General features: G+C 32.8%; 1 protein-coding gene and 1 non-coding gene across 2 annotated transcripts in view; one reads left to right on the top strand and one right to left on the bottom strand.

Annotated features, from left to right (window-relative positions):
- The window catches only part of LOC123711916, a 236,161-nt gene that overhangs the window by 149,459 nt on the left and 66,388 nt on the right, over positions 1-20,314 (bottom strand). The gene's annotated exons all lie outside the window — the stretch shown is intronic.
- Positions 18,684-18,773, top strand: LOC123712656. Its single transcript, XR_006754118.1, has one exon. It is a non-coding gene; the product is annotated as a U6atac minor spliceosomal RNA (small nuclear RNA).

Here is a 20,314-nt window from a genome sequence, read left to right as displayed (position 1 = left end):
TAAATATGCTGCAGATCCAAAGGAATGGGTATTAACCAGAACTGTCGTCCGTCATGGTGATTGCAAAATAAGTCAGAAACTCAACGATCTATCCAAAGCACTACTGACAGATTGACATTGACAATTTAAAACCCGTCAATGTCAATGATATTGCGTTGTGTTGCTATTCTTATAGAATAAATGTCGTGTTATTTTATTACTTTTTCTCTGATATATATTGTAAACTGCCTAGTGCGATTTACGGTTGGAGATATTTATTTATCATTAAGTACATTACAACATGTATTTACATGAAAAAATATACTAATACATTACGCTTACTATTATTACGCTAACTTTTTAATTAATTGTATAGTACAATAGTAAGAAAAGTACAACAGCAGGCAAGAAACAAAAGTCTTGTTAAATATAAATACATCGATTTTTTTTAATAGTTACACGACATATAGAAGAAAAACATAACTATCTTATAGACCGACCGCCTCCATGTTTAAGCATCTTAGCTGAATCATTATTCGTTAGTATACGAAGTATCCCCTTATTGTCTAGAATAAGTAATTATTTGTACACCAAAGACCATTATTACAACATAGGAACACGAAATATCCTAACCAATAAGGCAAAATGAAATAAATTGGCTATAAATAGAATAGTTTTTGCGGACTGTACTTTTAAATGTAAAACAGCCTATCACTACCCGAAAACGTTAAAAATTCAAAGAAAATTAAAAATCTTCAAAGCGGAGTGTATAGATCACGATATGTTGGTGGTTAAACATCACGTACATTGGAAACCTTTTCCATTTTATTTTATATTTTACAGCCAGGTTTTGTATCGAAATATAAGGAATAATGAAAACTACGAACCGTACCAACGGGTCGTAGTTTTCATTATTCGTTAATGATCTCGAGACTAGTGGAGGTTAGTTATGAAGGAAGCAAGTACGCCTTCATTATGTAATGAACTTGACGTATCAATTACTGCAGTCTGTTAAATAACGTAAATTACTAATAAATAAATGAGTTTGATTTTAATAATTCAAAATATTATTAACATTATTAGCATGCCTATATAGTATACTATATAGGCATGTATTAAAGTATATATACTTAAACGTTGTCAACGACCAATCTCTTTTTGGGCGGCTCGATCCCTTGGTCATAGATGGATCATCTTCTACTGCATTTACTAAGGAGCGTGTTCAGGGTTGTTCGGACTAATACATTCAGCCGAGTTGCCGAGCCGAGCCGATCCTCGGACGTCGAGGCATAATTTCACCCACATCACCTCGACGTCCATCGTTCCACAACTGAGCGTTTTTTTAGGAAGTTTTTGCCGCGTCCCACCACCATGTGGAGCCAATTTGACTTAAAATCCTTCAAGAAACAACAACAAAATTAAAAAAGAAATGAAATCAATGTACTTTTGGATTATGTGTTCAATAATATTGAGCCAATAACAATAGATTTTTCATTTTTAGATAAAAAGGACGGGAAAGATCACAAATGGCAAAAGGGCTATTACTCCCGGGCATACTTTAATGTATTAGCAGGGTTAACAAGTAACGCTATCACAGCACCGCACCCGGCTAACGGTGACCCGGATAATGCGGATAACACAGTTACAACCTCCCTAAATATGTCCACTTTTTTATTCAATAAAAATATTTATTGATAGATAAAACTTTATGTGACGATGTGCGTCGTTTTTATAAGTTATCAAACCTGCTTGGGTTTTTAAAATAAATCTATAACGTATAATTTTCATCGTTACGTGAGTGATGTTTTCCGGAATTTTCTCGTGTTCTGCGACTTCTAAGATTTACCCGCATTGATTTGTTCATAGTGTGGATGCTATTTTGCTAAATATAACCCTAACCGATGAATAATATATCTAACTCAATAATGAGTTTTGTAAATTAAACCTTTTCTAATATTAGCGCGTTTAGAAATACATAATTAATGGTGTATATACAGGCCAAAAAGTTGTGGATCAGCCATTAATAACCCTAACCCCGTATTAGTGATTCAAGTTAAACACATCTACTGCTACGATGCAGCTACGGTTTCTCTACGACGCGCTTCAATCTACGAATATAGGCTCCGACTGATCATTATACATATAATATAGTACTAAACAAATGACAATCACAACATATACATACAGCAATTTAAGGGGAAGATATTTGTAGAAACCGATGATGAAGTATTGTAATATGTTATATAAATAATATATTTTAGACTTTTATAGAAGGTCGTTTTTATTGCGCGCCGCCATTAGGCCAGGTCTCGAGATACTAATCCCCATATCATATAACCAACGTTACTTTTTCACATATGTAGGGATAGATCTTTGAAACTACGCTTTGTTGTTACTACAGAACTAAGTCGCACAATAGGTGATATTCTAAAATACTCTAGTTTAACTTTGTTTTGAAAAATTTACTAAATCATGTTAAAACCTCGCAATATCATAAACGTTAGTAAATAATAAAGTAATTAGGACTGCACATAACGCCAGCAGTGTAGAAAACAATGTAATATGAATAATTCAACGATAATATTTTTAACAAACACTATCGGAGTTTACGATCAGGAATTCACAAGCAAACTGGTCGAAGTAAATACATCGAAGGAATATTATGTATTACAAAGGATCTGGCTGAGAGCCAACTCGACTCAGTGTGTCATTGTCAAATAATAAGGCAATCGTCGTAATATTGCCCTGTTAGCGTATTAAATATTTATGTTTGGGGTTACATATTTTGTCGATTTGTTTTGTATCGTTTGCCGTTCGGAAAGATCTTTAGTATTTGTTTAATATTAACAGACATTTGATGCAAGGTTGGTTAATTTCATTTACTCTGTTGAAAAATGAAAATTAATAAATTATTATTATTGGAAACAAGCACTTTGTAGTGTTTTGCTTTTCGGACGTTTAGGAGTTAATTAGCATCCTGTCCAACCTTATATATTTTACTTTAGAGGCTTTAGAATTTGACACTCTTTACGCTACTCACGCATTTGGATCGGGGCTGGGCAGTAATTCTTTATTAACTAAAATACTAGCTCGTTCGAATGAAAACATAGTGAAACAATTAGCTGCCCATATCCTTGTTGCTTTAGACCCAATAATTATGTCAGGCCTACTTCCCTATTAAGAAGAAAATAATTATGAAACAAAGAAATCTAAGACCAAGACCAAGTGTTCTGTTTTTATTCCTATATCTTAACAACACTGGACCAAACCAATGACACAGTAAAAATATTTTACTGTAGTCTCATCTTTCATTTATATCGTGTAGAGAATCCAATAATTATTGGACGTGTAATAAGGGAAAAGTAACTTAATATATTTAAAATCACTTTCTAACATTTACACTTAAGTTACTAAACAGTTAAGTTAATAAACAATAAACTTATAAACGGTGAAAAATGCCGTCCGGATGATGGAGGATTGTCTCCACGTGTAAGCGATCCTATCCGGCAACGAACTCGCGAGCCTGGCATTAAGAGAGATGGGTGTCGACTTAACATCAGGTGAGCTTTCTGCCCGTTTCACCCTATCTATAAGAAAATGCTGGTGGCCTTTTGTAATAGATAGGGTGCTAAAAGGAAGGAAAATTAATCTTAAAAATAGAACCATTACAAAATTGTGTCTGTAAAGTTGTTCAAAACAAAAATACACAGAATATTTTAAAAAACTGTTTCTTTTGAACATTAATTAAAATCTCGTTTTTAGCTCTTTGATTTTTTATAGAAATAACATAGAGGTTCAGAAGGGTTTACTTCATCCAAGGCCAGTTTAATTATAGTTAATATTGCTTAGGGATTGCTATAATTAGTCAATTTTTTTTTAATGTTTCAGAACGTTCAACTAACCCAATTAATATTTAATTGGTGACCTATATTTCAGGGCTTAAGCGGAGTTTCAGGTTTTAAGTACATACAGTAAAAGTTTTGTGAAATTTTCTAATTTGACCAACCAAATTGGATCCCAATCATTAGTTACGATTTGCTATATTTATTCATACACTTAATATAAATAGAAGTTACGTGTAATTATGAATATAAATTGAATAATTACATTATTTTTTACTTATTCACAATATGCATTATGAAAGTTTACATGCTTACATGGTTTGTGAGAGGCTGGTATATACTATACTAGAAATTTAGTTCTGTTGTAATGGTCACCATCACGGATAGAATATATACACAAAGATAGACATTCTATGAGTAAAGTAACAAACAAAACAAAATAGACTACAATATGTTATATTTATATTGATTTGCCTTGTATTACCTCTTGGTAAAAAATATCTTGAATTAAATGTATAAAACGATCATTAATTTATTTAGATTATATTAATTAGGATCCTATTAGTCCTAGGCTTATTTTATTGAATTCACTGGATGTCAAGAAATAGCTTGATAGTCTGTTATGTTACAGTTATTCACGCGAAATAATTCACGAACACAATGTATACTGTGAACCATTACAAGTTCTACATTTAATTTTAGTAAAAGGAAGCTAAGGAAGGAAAGGAGCAGTGTTGGCCCAGTGGCTTCAGCGTGCGACTCTCATCCATGAGGTCGTAGGTTCAATCCTCGCCTGTGCACAAATGGATTTTCTTTTTATGTGCGCATTTAACATTAGCTCGAACGGTGAAGGAAAACATCGTGAGGAAACCGGCATGCCTTAGACCCAAAAAAGTCGACAGTGTGCGTCAGACACAGAAGGCTGATCACCTACTTGCCTGTTACAGATACACAGTTACAGTTACATAAATCTGAGGCCAAGACTTAAAAAGGTTGTAGCGCCATTGATTTATTTTTAAAAGGAAGCTAAAGGCCAATGTAAATCTAAAGTAGAGTATCTGAAAATGAGCAGTATGCATCCCCAGGGGTTGCTAGCAATAAGCTGCTGCAATTTGTTCCACAACACAATTTAAATATTGGTTATTAGTCAAAGCCTGTTTTTACCTTTTGTATGTGGAAAAAGGGTTACTTTTTTGTTTGCTAACAATTTTGTGAAATTTGATTCTATATGAATGTAGACCTAATCATGTGAATGTTATGCGACACCATATTGTGATAATATAAGCTTTGATAACTTTATTATAATGTTAATATTTTATGAAATAGTTGAATTGTATTAAAAGTAGTGTTGGCCTAGCGGCTTAAACGTGGACCCTGAACCCTGTAGTCGTGTATTTGAGTTACATCAATGAAGAATTTTACGTGCGTATATGAAACACGCGTGCAAGGTGATTCTCCTTGCCTTAGACTTGCCAAAAATCTAGGAGTTTCAAGTCAATTAAGAAATTTAAAGACCATGTAATAATATCTTAATTTTAAAATAAATGACAAGAAAACTGTTTCATAGCGAAAAACCTCAAAAAGGTCATTTGTTAAAACAAGATAGTTTCGTCCTCTTTAAAATAACGCCCATCCACCAGACCACAAAGCGTGAGTCGATGTTCCAACTGTCAACATGTCGGCATTCAAAACCTTTTTTGTTCAAACCCTCCCACCCGCGGACCCTTAGCATATTTCAATGATGTACGCAGTAACGAGCGTCCCCTGAAAGCATACAAATTCTGTCATACATCAAAAAAAGCTTATGCAAAACTAGGATATAATACCCGTAGATAAATGCTATAGTCGCATGCGATATTTTTTGGTGGTGCCACTGTGGCAGGCTGTACATAGTTTGAAAACGCTCTCATTTGCAGACGTGACATGAGGTTTGATGATTAGGGTTTTCTATGGAAATGCATTATAGATTTGAATATTTTTATAAATTACACTGTGAAAAGGTTTTCAAGGATTAAATTGAAAGCTATTCAAGTTTTTTATAGGGGATATAAGTGGCTATGTTTTAATATCACTACGCCAAGTGATTAGACTTATTTTCTGGTTTAAGAGCTTGCGAAGGCTTTTGCTTTTTATGCAACTACAACATAATATTGATTCTAAACACATTTGTTTATTAAGAACGTAAATTTATAAAATACATTTAAAATCTCACACAATCTCAATGCAATGTGAGAAAAGATATTTAAAAACTCCATGCTATGATATGCTTCATGTTATAATGAATAATATGTATACATATTTAGGGCATAACTACATTTTATTGGCAAGATTAAATGTTTCATTAATGTAATGCCTACTTTAGCGTGATTATCGTTATATATCCTTTTCTGTCGATTAGTCGGCATTTCCATTTAGTCAGTTCCATTTTTGAACAGAGCTAAATAAATAAAAATCATTCCAAATTCAAAAAATCTCATAAGCACCCTAACAGTAGCAAGGCTTGGAAAGTCGACGCCACATTTACATATTATACGTGAGAGCGATTTTGTTCGGTAAAGTGTTTTCTCTACAAACATGAGTACGATGATACTGAAGGTTTTTGTTGAACCCATATTTATCCTCGCATCTCTGTTTGAATAGCAATAAAATATACCGCTTGTTTGTACTAAACCGAGTTTTAACTAGTATTTTTAAACACTAAATAACTTGTGTGTTGTGTATGGAATTTATTCTAAAAATCAAAACATAATAAAAGATGTCATTTTTTTTATAACGACATAGTTTTCGACATGAAAATACTTTAAGGTTTATTTATAAAACTAAAATCTCTTTTCTATTCATTTATTCACCTCACATTTTATGTGATATTAAGAAATACGTGGTAGTCCCACAGTTGGCTCCGGGGGACCTAATATTGATTCCTAGCCAAATGTTTTTCGGCAGTACAGAAATCGGAACTTTAGCTATTCCAATCCTAATATCAAGTTCCCTTACCACGTCACAAATACAAATTATAAATTTGGCACAGATGTTCACATCAAATTTAGACTCAGGTAATTATTATCAAATTAAGATATTAATACAGCTAAGTTACGCGCGTTAACGTGATCAATTGGACCTGTTCATTTATACGTTCCAGCTTACAAAAAACAATAACTAACCTTAAAATATAATAACTAAAATATATATTAAAAGGAGTCCCTATAGGCAAGGTTCCGAAGATACTGGCAGGCTGGCATTTCCCCCATTAAATAGCTCGACTAATTCTTTGTCCGAAGTAGCTGCCAGCTCTTAGGTCTCCTGTGATGTCGACTAACCAAAAAAAAATGTTCACAGAAATATGACTTACAACGCGGTAGGGAGACTTTTCATAGTTAATAATCAATAAAAAAACACAAAACAATCTAAAATAATATGTATTACTTGTTAGAAACATTGTTTTCATGTGATATCCAAGTCAATGTATTTATTTAAAACATAAAAGATTTTTAGTATATGGTCACTATAAGATGTAGTTAGGTTAGATAATTACGTAATAATTTAAGACAGAAGCTCCCTTAAATGGGACTGAATAAATTAACCAATTGGTATAATATGGGTCTCACATCTTTCTACGGAAGAAGATCTGAGTTGCAAGACTTGTTATTTTGAAGTTATATTTCTTTTGGCGCGTTAGGGAAATATTATGAGAGTAAATTCTTACGATGCGCGCACACACCGTCACAAAAACCGACACCCTGAAGTTAGCATAGTCAACATTTTAAAATAAAAATGTCCATTTCTTTAATTATATAGAAAATTCTTTTTTGGAATATTTCAATAAACTATATTGCCTTATAATAAAACTAAATAGTGCCTTATAATAAAACTTTCAATGTATTAAATACCTTTTTTTTTTACTAACGTAGAAGTCGAAAGCTAAATTTTTTAAAAGATTTTTATCTTGTTACGCCAAAGAAGTATAACTTCTAACGAGTCTACATTAGTACATACACATATTATTTTGTACTTTTGAAGGCATTTAAATATTCCACAAACTAAAGTAAAACTAACAAAAAATATATGAAAACAAAATTTCGAAAAGCAATTACGCAAATATATGACGGGTCGGAAAGGACAACGCGAACATGGCGGGCAAAAAAAGAAGGTTGATATTTAGTGACAGCGGAGTTCCCTCGAGGCCTTTATTGTCTGCTCGCTGAATACTGAGTTGACCCTACAACCGCTAAAGCCTTAATATGAGTTGAATCAAAGCTTACTTTTTTAGTTACACTGTAGTGTTACTCATTTCGATTGCATTTAAAAAATTGTAGTCATAATTGTTGACATTAAATTATGTAAAGTATTTTTCTTGCTATAACAAATCTAAACGTACTACTTTTTAAATATATATTAATAATACTTTAGATCTACCGTATTAGGCACCACAAATTTATATATCTTCTATAATAGAAATAACAAGAATCTAATTTACTCTCATCCCTGAGGTCGTAGATGCGATCCCCAGCTTGCACCGGTACCATTCTGCCTATGGGCGCAATTAACACCGTACGGTGAAGGAAAACATCGAGAAGAAGCGAAACCTTTGACTCAAAAAGCGACAACGTATGTTAGGAAAAGGCACTAATTAATAATCTCAGAACAGAATTCTGAAACCAAAACCATAAGTAACAAAACTGATTTTTTACATTACTTGTATAATGTATATTCATCAATTGTTAATCATACTTCTACATAGTTTATACTATATAAACAATCCATTAAATAGTCCTGCATAATTGTAATACATATTTCCATTTACTATATTCATATACTAGCATTATCACATACGTGAATATACCGCAAACACAATGCAAGTCATTTATTTGTATAGCACAGTCAATTAGTCTATGACTAGAATATTCCTGTTCATGTTCCCGTTAATTGCAATCCATTTTTTTAAGTTTATATATTTTAAATAAAATTTTCTAGCTTGTCAAGATGGAGTTATAGTATTCATCCCTGATATTCGAAGCTTTGCTGAGAACTAATGGAATTTTCTTTCATATTAAACAACTAAGACTTGCTTCTAAGGTGCGGGGTTATTATAATTAATTTGAACAAGAAATATTATAATCTTAGGCCAATCAAGGCCTATAGAGTTATGCGTTAAAGTCATCATGTGGCATTATATGGTGTGTCACGTGATTATTGCTCTTATTCACATGTCGTGAATAATAGTGATGATAACTCCAAGCCATCAACTCTGACTGTGTGACAACAGTGTTGTGACATTAATACAGTAACAATAAATGTCTACACATAAATAACTAAAAATAATACCGTATGCAAAGCTTCAGACGGAGTACTGTCCCAAAGTTGAAAAGATCTTGACATCTTCGGCAAACTGTAGGCTACGAATGTACTAAAATCTAAATTAAAAAATAAACGATTTTACCAGAAGCAAAGCTTACAAAAATAATAGTGTTTCGGAAAACAATTACGGAGGGACGAGAGAATTATGCGGACGAAAAATTAATATTTAGTGACAGCGGCCATCTCACGGGACAACCTTAGAATTTGCGAATAGAATACAGATTTCTGGGGTGCTAATAAAAAATAACAAAAATATCGAACATTTCGCTGATAGAGGATTTAATAACTCTATAATTAACGCCTATTATATGCCAATAAGTCATAGAACTTACGAATACTTGGCAATAAACGAAACGCCCTTATCACAATTTATAAAACGCACTCGTAAGGCAGTGTAAATAATGAAATGAATTGTATGAACGAAGTCTTCCGCGTAAATTCCTTTAAGGAACTCTTTAAGGAATTTAAGCGTAATGTTTTTCTAAGAAGTTCTTATGAAAACGAATGTTTGATTGCTGACTGTTCAAAATGGTTAAAAGGGTTTAGGTAAAGCAATTATTTGTATCCAGAAATAACAAAGCAAGCGAAAAAAGGTTAATAAAACGAGCTTGTTTTGTTGCAGCAGAGTTTCGATTTTACTCGATGTGGATGTCTTTAATATTCATGCAGTACACACGCAATTCCAGTGCTGTAATCAAAACCAGTAGTGATACATGATAACTCGGTTTTTTACTATTGTATAATATTCCTATACGATTATTTATGTGCAGCTTAAGATTATTATAAAAATTTATCTAAGTTTAGAAAAAATAATAATCACTAAAATAGCGCATCCACAGCAGATAACACACTCCCCACATTGCAGGTGTGCATGGGCAGCGTTAACACTTCATCCTGAGTGATACGACTGCTCAAAGGCCTTCTGTCTTATAATAAATCACTACATTTTAGTACACCGATGTCTGTCTACAAACAGGTCTATTTTCATATAATTCTGATTTAGAATATTAAGAAAGTTCTTACAATTGACTGGGCCCAAATTCAACGAAATCCTGTAGACTGATGTTGATCTTATCAAACGAGACACATTTACAGTCGTTTTCCATATAAATTGCTTGTGGCTTGTAACATCATGGAGGGTGATCGCTCGCGTGGGAATGACCCTACTGAAACTTTATTGAGGCAGTGTATATAGCGTTGTTTAGACCTTTGCCATGTTTAGAAACAATCGATGCTTAAGAATCTAGCAAGCAATAAGTATCTATACGTTTGAGGTTTTTTGTTTGTAATAATTGGTACGCTCTTTTCTTGTCCTAAATTAAATTGGTTGGAAATACTTTAGTGGGCAGCTTCCACACAGTGGTGCATCGCAACAACTGCTTTAAGTAATGCTCAGTGGACGACGTCCGTCATGATGATACGGATGGCATATATTTTTATTAGAGAATGGTTTGTTACAGTAATAAATATTTTATTTGAAAAAGTCTGTGTAATATAGGTTAATAATAATTAGTCTGACCTCAGACTGCATGCTTCGATAATTTTTATTTCATAGACTAATGATCCGTCTGTATTAATGACCTCAAGAATGAGAATCGCGCTGAAGCTATATTATTAACACGTAAGCTAGGTTAGTGATTACATTATAATGTGTCAAACTGATTTGTGTTAATATTGACATGCATATCTGGCATTTAAGCGTGTTTATTATTAAATGTTTTTAAACCGAATGAATTCCATTTCTGCTTACAACTCAGACACTAATTGGCACTACGATGACATGATACTGATGTTAGCATAGACAATACACAATACTGACGATGGTATGTTATTTTATATAAATTAGTAGCCAAACAGTTCAACAGTATCATTAAATCAAATAAACATTAATCATCTATTATATTCATGTATAATATTTACTTAATTAAAGTTTCGTATGAAATCGTAGACAGAGAATCGGAATACAATTACACAGTCCCAATACGCTAAAGCCACAGGTAATAAAAAGGAATTACGTGCAATATTGCGTAATCTAAACACGCAATTTGTAATCAGTGCAACATTAACATCAGCTTAGTAATGTTATAGATCAACCTAAATGGAGTATGGGTTTGCCACTATCAATACAGTAACAGGCTATCACTGACACAGCTAATATGCACTATCAATTAATTGCCTAGATGAATGTTTGAATTCGTAACCATTAATTTGAATTGCATTATTAGAAGTTCGAATTTCAAGATTTGAATAATTCTCAATAATTCGCGTAATCAATTATGGGCTTAATCTCCTATAAATATGAAAACGTTTGGGTATACTTTTAAAAAACAAATAGTTGGGTGATGCCAATAACATCTAGATGTTCTAGAACCATTCATAGTTATGTGACAGGGTCTGTCGTTTTATATGTAAAAATATGTGAATTTTGAAAGCAGTACTGTTGTAGTGGCTTCAGTATGCGACTTTCATCCCTGAGGTCAGGTGAAGGATAACATAATAAATTATCATGGGGCCCAGATCTAAAAAGGTTGTATCGCCACTGATTAATATGTATTTTATAAAAAGTTTCGTCGTTTTCAAAACACAGCTGTTAAAGTATTATTTAATTTTAACATTTTGTGTACTTAAAAGTATTTCTAAAGTTAATAGTTCTTGACTGAATGCGTACCCAAGTCCTTCATACATTATTTCTCTTATAGGTACAAACTTCATGTACAATCGTGTCTTAATTTACTGGTGAATGCGTTAGTTTCACTGTCGGGATTTGAAGACTACACATCCACTAGTCTAGGTCCTCTGCCTTTGATGAGATTATTTATCAAATCCTTCAAGTTTAATTATAAGAACAATTACTCCGTAAAAGTAATCAAGTCCAAGTCGACTTAAGTTCCCAGTACAAAAGATCAGTACTGTAGACTAGAAGTGATAAATGAAGAACTGAATTGGTCCTCCGTGGATCGAAAAAGTGCATTAAAAGTTGCATTTTCTAGGAGCTTCATCTTATATTTGCTCTTTCATACTTATTATTTTATGTACCGTAACATTCATTTATCATTTATAACTAAGACTATTAAAACAGGTGTTTTTAACTCAAGTTATTACAAAATTTAAATAATTAGAAGTTCTTGATTTCGTTTAGTACAGACTAGAGTAATGTCTAGAATTCTCAGACTTAGCCCTAAGTGTTATTCGGGAAATGTACTAGATATGACGCACAGGAGTCATTCTTCGCCATGTCAAAAATCGGGATTTCCAAGACTGAAAAGAATTAAAAGTTATAAAAGTCTAAACGCTTGCTAATTGATTTTCTACTATTATCATTTCCGAAATATTTATTAATATAAGTAAACGGTAATTTAAAATTGCAAATTAAATTATAAAGGAAATAGTCAAATCTTCACGTGCTTCATTCATCAAATAGTTAACTAAACATAGTATAATCATCATGTATAATATTCACACATTAATTAGGCATATTGTGTTTACACTGTATTATAAATTTGAGTTACGAGCATATTATAACGAGATATATTGTATATGGACTCAATGGCAATGGGCCATGGGGAATTGTTTAACATAACTGCTTTTTTAAGAGTCATTTTCGCTTCTTACCTTATCACCTATTCCTTCCACACCTTATAAACTCTCAGGTAACGTGTTCGAATGGCAACACTGCAACAGATATTATATGCCTTACATAAAATATCTTATGTGGTTAAGAAAACCAGTCGTGTTTAGGACCGTAAAATTAACCTATATTTCAGGGAAAAGATAGTTGCTTCTTGTCATTCATTATGAAAGTAGTTTAGAAAAATTTAGTTAATAGATAGATAAAGTATGAAGTACCTAAATTTTGTAGGATTTTTAAATGTAATCTTTTCATAACTATTGTATATGTATATATTATATATCTATTTCTATGGACACTTTATTAAGTAAACATATTAAATGCCTGTAAAAAGTATTTATGTAAACAGATAAAATGCTTAGATATCTATCTCAAGAATTACCAATTTGATTTTTTTAAAACTTGAACAGTTCCCTTAAAAATATTTTAAATTTCCGAAACTATAACACACGTGACTTTTACTGTAAAAGTAAAAACCTTGGTTTAAAAGAAAACAATTTTTAACCGGATTAAAGCTATTTGTATTATTATAAACTTATAATTATTTACATAATTTTAAATATAAAATTGTCCGACGTTTCGCGTGCTTTACTGCGTCCGTGGTCACGGTGACTGAAGACAAAAGGTGTTGAATGTCAAAAGTATCACAGATATAATTATAAGTTTATAATAATACAAATAGTTTTAATGCGGTTAAAAAATTGTTTTCTTTCAATGTGTAAAAGCCATGTTAACCAAAGAGAATACAACCTCGTTTTAAGGGGGGATAATTATCTAGAAGAAAGAAAATATCAAAGAATATTTGTCATATATAAATTATTGTCCAAAAAGATAATATATTCGTAAAGAGAAAGATATAAATGAGCATAATCTCAAAATCGATGCTTCCCTCCGAAACGACGGCAATAAAAGAATAAAATTAAATAGTCACTCGGGAAATTTGAGTTTCAAGAGTATCATTTGATAATTCTATTGCCCCGCCACAGAATTTATGGCTTAGAAAAATAACTCTAACATAAAGTATGTTAATCAAGTCCAAATAGAGTCATTCAGCCATTGAATTGTTTTAGTAATATTTGTTAAAGCCGTATTAACTAACAAGTATTAATGTTTCAATCTAAATGTTAAATATGTTTATTTGACGTTTCAAAAACAAGCTTTTTAACATTGATAAAATTTTAACGTAAATAAATATGTGTTTTATCAATTATATGTTTAACAGCATGATTATATTTTGGTTGTATGAGTAGAACTAAACTGCGATTCAACATGAAATGGTCGAGATTTTTATTACTCTTACTACCGGTTAAAGCATAATATTTCTTAATATTGAAAAACGTAAAGTCAAAATATTTATTTAATATCTATAAAAAATATAATCAATGCAACGAGCGGCCGCATCACTTACAAGCGACGTCTTTCTGGCAACCCCACTAAGGCAAAAACTTAAAACAAGAAATATATACAAAGTGTATGCAGTGCGTAACGAAATCAACAAAAACTAAATTACAAGTAGCACTAAATTACAAATTATGAAACCAAACTTTAGCTAAAATAAATTTTTGTTTTATAAAATTCAAAATCATTTATATCAGTAAATAGTATATAAAGTAGTAATAAGTAACATAATGTACACTTATGAACGTCAAAAGTATATGAAATGCTTCTTGTTTGACATTCACTGCCAGTTCTCAAATCAAGGGCTTAGAACGGAAGGGAAGAACTAGCAATAAACTCCTCTAAACATTTGTCCTCTATCAGCAGCAGGTATGGTGACGCGAGCACTTACATTCTCGTGAGAACAGAACGCAAATACGTAGTCGAAGTAACTTATACACGAATTCAAGTACGACCAGTCACCCTAAAGTAGCACCCGCTCACGAGTATGACGCATGGCCAGTCATTGGCCCCCTCGCCTAGTTTAGGGAACCAGACAAACCGACGCATGGACGCCGACGGAAAAATTTTGGTTATTATTGGTAATCAAGTTAAATCAATACAGAAAGAAAGCAAAAACAAAATTAAAATATAAAATTCAAGAAACCTTATTTTGCCAAGGATTTGTTAAGGGATTGCGGAGTGCTTTATTAATATTCCATGAGCGCTGTGATCGCCCGATAGACTATTATCGGCGATGGCACTTTTAGCTTCGAAATTTCTCGAAATTATTCCGACAGATCTATCCTGATTCCCGACGCTTACCGAATTACAAGGGACCGCCCAAGGCAAAGGTCGAAATTGTTTTAAATATTTACATAGCCATGCGGTATCGGTACGAAAACATTAACCAATTTACTTTTATCACAGGGACATTATGGAAATAACAAAACCCCTTTTTAATTGAAATAACGAATAGTATTGATTAATGGCTAAAAAAAATATCATATGCGAACCCTGAAAGGTTCTGATCTCGACTAGCAATGATAATTCTTGAAAAGAGATGTACCAACAATTTATTTATTATTTATTTATTTTATTTACACTTCGTTACACTACAAAATAAAAATAAAAATTAACATAATTAAATCAAAAGGAGGGCAACTGGCGATCTCTTCCAGGCAACCACTGTGAGTAAAGAAAAAGAAATGTATTAAATAAGATAGGCAAGTAGTGCAAAATACATGTAATACACAGTTATTAAAACAAAAACTAAACAGGAATAAAATATTAAAGATAGATTAAAGAGTAAAAAGACACATAAGTCAGTTAGTAGTTAGTAAGAAAGTTAGGGATACAATGTGGACAGGTAATGTTTGTACAGAAGAAATTTAAAGGAAGATAAAGAAGGAGCTAAGCGAATAGGGATGGGAAGTGAATTCCATAGCCTAACTGCGGAGACCTTAAAGGGATCGCCAAGAAAGGAGGAGTTATGAGATGGGATTTCAAGGGTGTAGTTTTCGGAAGAGCGTAAGCTATAGTTATGGGCTCCCAAAAAATTGAAATCATTTTTGAGATAGGAAGGAGTTTTAGGGTTGAACAGGATGGAATATAGGAGATGAAGAACATGAGCATCACGTCGCTGACGAATTGGCAACCAGCCTAGCCGCTTACGGAACGCAGAGATATGATCGTACTTTCTTAGACCGAATATAAATCTGATACAGAAATTTTGGAGACGATCCAGTCTATTTAGCAATTCCTCGTTAAGATCGGAGGAGCAAGAATCGGCGTAGTCCAGTAAAGGCAGGAGGAGAGATTGCGCCAGTGAGGTTTTGGTACTAAAGGGAAGAAAATTACTAAGACGTCGAAGGATACTGGAGGCATCGTATAATTCTCGGCTAACTTCCTTAACATGTTGCTCCCAGGATAAATTTTGATCAAATAAAACCCCCAAATTTTTTATCCTGGCCCAATCAATTCTCGTCGTGAAATAGGGGTTGCCAATAATTAATCTTTAACCTTACACTTTTTGGGATTGATTAGAAGACCAAAATTTTTACTCCAGTCAACTATCTTTGCCAGCTCATTGTTAGTAGATTGTATGGCTTGCGGGAGATCATCGAGACTTGATTGTACATAGATTTGAAGATCGTCAGCGTATAAATGAAAATTAGTTGAAAGTCGGAAAGTTAAGGAGTTAATATATATTAATAATTAAGTATACGTATTTAAATATTTTATAAAAATTTGGAGGCCATGAAAGGATGAAAGCAGGCTGTAGGTCACTGCATAATACTTAAGCAGATTTTCTTAACATAATAAAAAAGTGCGTGCGTACAAAGTGCACATGTCGGAGATGAAACTACTTTGTAAATTAATTATTTCTAAGGTAAAACCCCAATATATCATGTACACACTTATACACTTATAAGATCACTCCATATATTTGTATATCTATATTCACACTGTTTATACTCCGTATACGTGCTAATAATGATATAAATAAATAAAGGATCTGCGTCTACTGCACAAGATGTTATGCGACAGAATTACCATCTAAAGTTCTAAAAACTACTAACTACTGAACGAATATATCAACCAATCGCGTGTATTTTTTCTCGACCTCCCTTTCTCGCTGCTTTTCTTCGACAAAAACGCTGCACATAGTTTCACTTCAAAAATATTAATGCACAGCCCTTGCTAGGTCTTGATCTCAGATTGCATCAATGTCTCTAATATTTTGATTTGACATCGATATTTGGTTTTGAGATATGCCAATTTTGATACGACTTATGCTTTCATTGTTGGAGCAAATACATTCGAATGCCCGACCTCTCTCAGTCGACTTCTAAGGCCAACACTGTTCTCATTATCTATCTTATCTCAATAGATAAGTAACTATCCGTTTATATTAAAACAGCTTTTATGTTAAACTTAGTCCCTAAGAACAATACAAAATCAATGGCGCTACAACCTTTTTAGGCCTGGGCCTCAGATTTCTGTATCTGTTTTATGATCATTTGTTAATCTAATAGGCAAGTAGGTGATCAGCCTTCTATCAGCCATAAATTTTTTGGGTGTAAGGCAAGCCCTGACGTTGTTTTCCTTCACCGTTCGAGTGATTGTTAAATGCGCACATAGAGAGAAAGTCCATTGGTGCACAGCTGGGGATCGTCCCTACGACCCCAAGGATGAGTGTCGTACGTTGAAGCCACTAGGCCAACACTGCTCTAAGAACAATAACCAAGTTTAATTTAAAAATACCTATCGTACTTGCGTTCTGGAAAATTAACAAGTCGCTATAAAATTCCTCAATTATACCAATACTTGAATATCACAAATCAATCGATACTTTTTTAATTATCAATAAACATTATTACAAAAAGAGCGTTCTCGTGATTAATGTATAAATAAAAAAGTAATATGTCTGTAATTGAGTTTAAACCAATTAGTATTTGATTGATGTCTGAATACCAAACATTTCTTTTGGGCATTCAATCTTTCCGTAATATCCCTTAATGATGTAAATTAAATGGCTTCGGGAAACCATTCATATTTATTTCTTATATTGGCACTGACCCAAGAGGGAACTATTGAATATCAGTAATCAATATTGGGAAGCGTATTTTCTTAATATATTGCTAAATAAATAACGGATATTTAAGGGCGGATAATTTTGCAATGATACAATGAGTGTTCGAAGTTCGCTTGGAATATTTATATTTTTAATTAAAATATACAAACTCAATAGCACTGCAACTCTTGGTCTTGGCTCCACATATGTTATTAAGTCTTTTGTATCTGACACACGCTGTCGATTTATCGCCACTGTGTTACGTATTTAGAAACATTTTCATAGAGATGTTTTTTAAAATAATTAAATTATATATGCTATGGCTTCTAAATAAATTTCAATAAGTAAGGTATTGTCTCTAACGAAATGCCTTATCAATAACCGACACTTACCCAAGTATTGTGTAGCGTTTAGCTTTTTAGCTATTGTTTGAATAGCGATTGGAACATGAGTTATCAATGCGACATCAGTTTTACTGATATTAAACAACAAATAGAAATCGCATACAAAAACGTAGTTTGAAAGTACTCGATTACTTGCGTTTAAACCAATATAATCGATATTAGAATCAGGTTGAAAGCTTGTAGTACGTAATACCCTATGTAAATAGATCTAAATAGACATATATTTGAGCATATTTATTATACATAAGCCTGTAAAAGCAACTTCAACCGTATTATACAGTTTACTGTTTTGGTACGAATCGTCTGATATTTAATCCTAACAACAAAAGGCTTCTAGTATCTATTATAGTTTCAAATATTATTCAACATTAATACAGACAGTTTTGTTTTACGTGAAAATCCTAATTTAAAGGACACGCCATTATACGTAAACCACAAAGCCACCTTTCAACAAAAATCTTGGCGATGGTATTATATATATATATTTATAATGTTTGATATTATAAATATATAGACCATCTATATCTATTGAAAGGGGAGACGATTAGCACTCCCCTTGACAAGGATGGGACATATAAAATGATTAAGGCACAACTTGACCACATTTTTATTACGTACAACGGAGCGCGGAAACTGAGTCGACAAACCATATAACACGTTTTTCACACTGTGGTAGGCATATACCACGATCCACACTGACTTGGCTCTTTCTAACCACTATCATTACATTCACCATGCATGCTCATCGATTATGGGTACTTTTAACTTGTCCATTTTCCAGGTATGTAAAAGTCATCCGTTCTGATCAAATCAGCTAAGAATACCCTTTCAAATCCTTGTCATTACGTCCTCCTTTAACCCATACTCACGTGTGGGTGTAGGTTAAAGGAGGCCCACTATTACTTATCTTATCCCGCAATGTCACACCACACATAAGAATCCGTTAAGGATAGTTTTGATTAGATTAAGAATAAAGAAACAATTGTAATTTTCTAGGTGTCAATGCGTTTCATTTAAATAAATCCAAAAAACGCCTGCGCCAAAGATGCAGTCAAGTGAAATGGAAGTGTGTGGAACACGTGACTAGACTTCAAAATGCAAAATGGACAAAACATTATGGAAAGGACCAAGGCGCAAAAGAACTCAATTGCGATGGAAGGATGACCTTTCCAAAACCGCTGGCACATATGGTGGCTTGTGTAAGAGAAAAATGGTATTGAAGGTGGATGTATATCTGAAGGGGTTGTGATTTTAATTGATTATGCCTCATATTTGTATATTTATAACAAATGCTTGTACTTATATATATTTTTTAATTTTTTTTATTTTGATTTGATTTATTTTATTTATTTAAAGGGTGCCTTATATTATTACGCTCATATTTATAAAGCATAATTTAGAAATCCTATTATCTAATTATATGAATAAATAATCCAATGGCGCTTTTTTTCTTCCTTCTCCTCTCCGCCTTCTCGGAGCAAATGGTACCTGCATATATAAAGAAAAATTTAAAAGTACGGTTACGCCTAACACTGGTCAGCCTTTTGTAGATACCCACGTATAAAAGAAAGTTGTTGAAGCCACGATTCTTGCTTTAAAAATTCCACCAGAGGCTTTTCCAATTATTTGTGTTGTTGTATACCTCAGATATTTTGTTTTATAAATTTTAAAAGTCCCATCCCACGAAGGATAACTACAGTAGCCTTCATTGTTATTAATTTCTTTCCTTAAAAAGCTTACCTTAATAAGTACCAATGTTCTTAGCGCATCAGATCAACACTATCATTATGCCATAACTCTTATCTTATGTCTTGGAATCCCAACATACCATTAACGGATTCGATTTCACGACACAGAGGCGTTATATATCGGTGATTTATCACTAGCACCCCGATCAATGGACCAAACTCCGGGAGAGATGAATTCTGAATCGACTCTGAGCAGAATTCTAATATACCTAAAATACGTTTTAGTGAGTAGCATTCGTGATGCTAAAGTTTCGGAATAAAATTTTCAAGGAATATTCCATTTTCTATGAGAGTTATTGACTTTGCTAGAGCGGTGGGGACTTACTAAATTCCTTCTGGGAGTGGGTTACTTTTGTCGTTAATCGATAACAAGATAAGAAAAGAGATATATAAAATGTGTTTAA

This window comes from Pieris brassicae, chromosome 7 (genome assembly GCF_905147105.1).
Source record: "Pieris brassicae chromosome 7, ilPieBrab1.1, whole genome shotgun sequence".
Classification (NCBI taxonomy): Eukaryota; Metazoa; Arthropoda; class Insecta; order Lepidoptera; family Pieridae; genus Pieris; species Pieris brassicae.
This window is presented reverse-complemented; position numbering and strand designations above follow the sequence as displayed.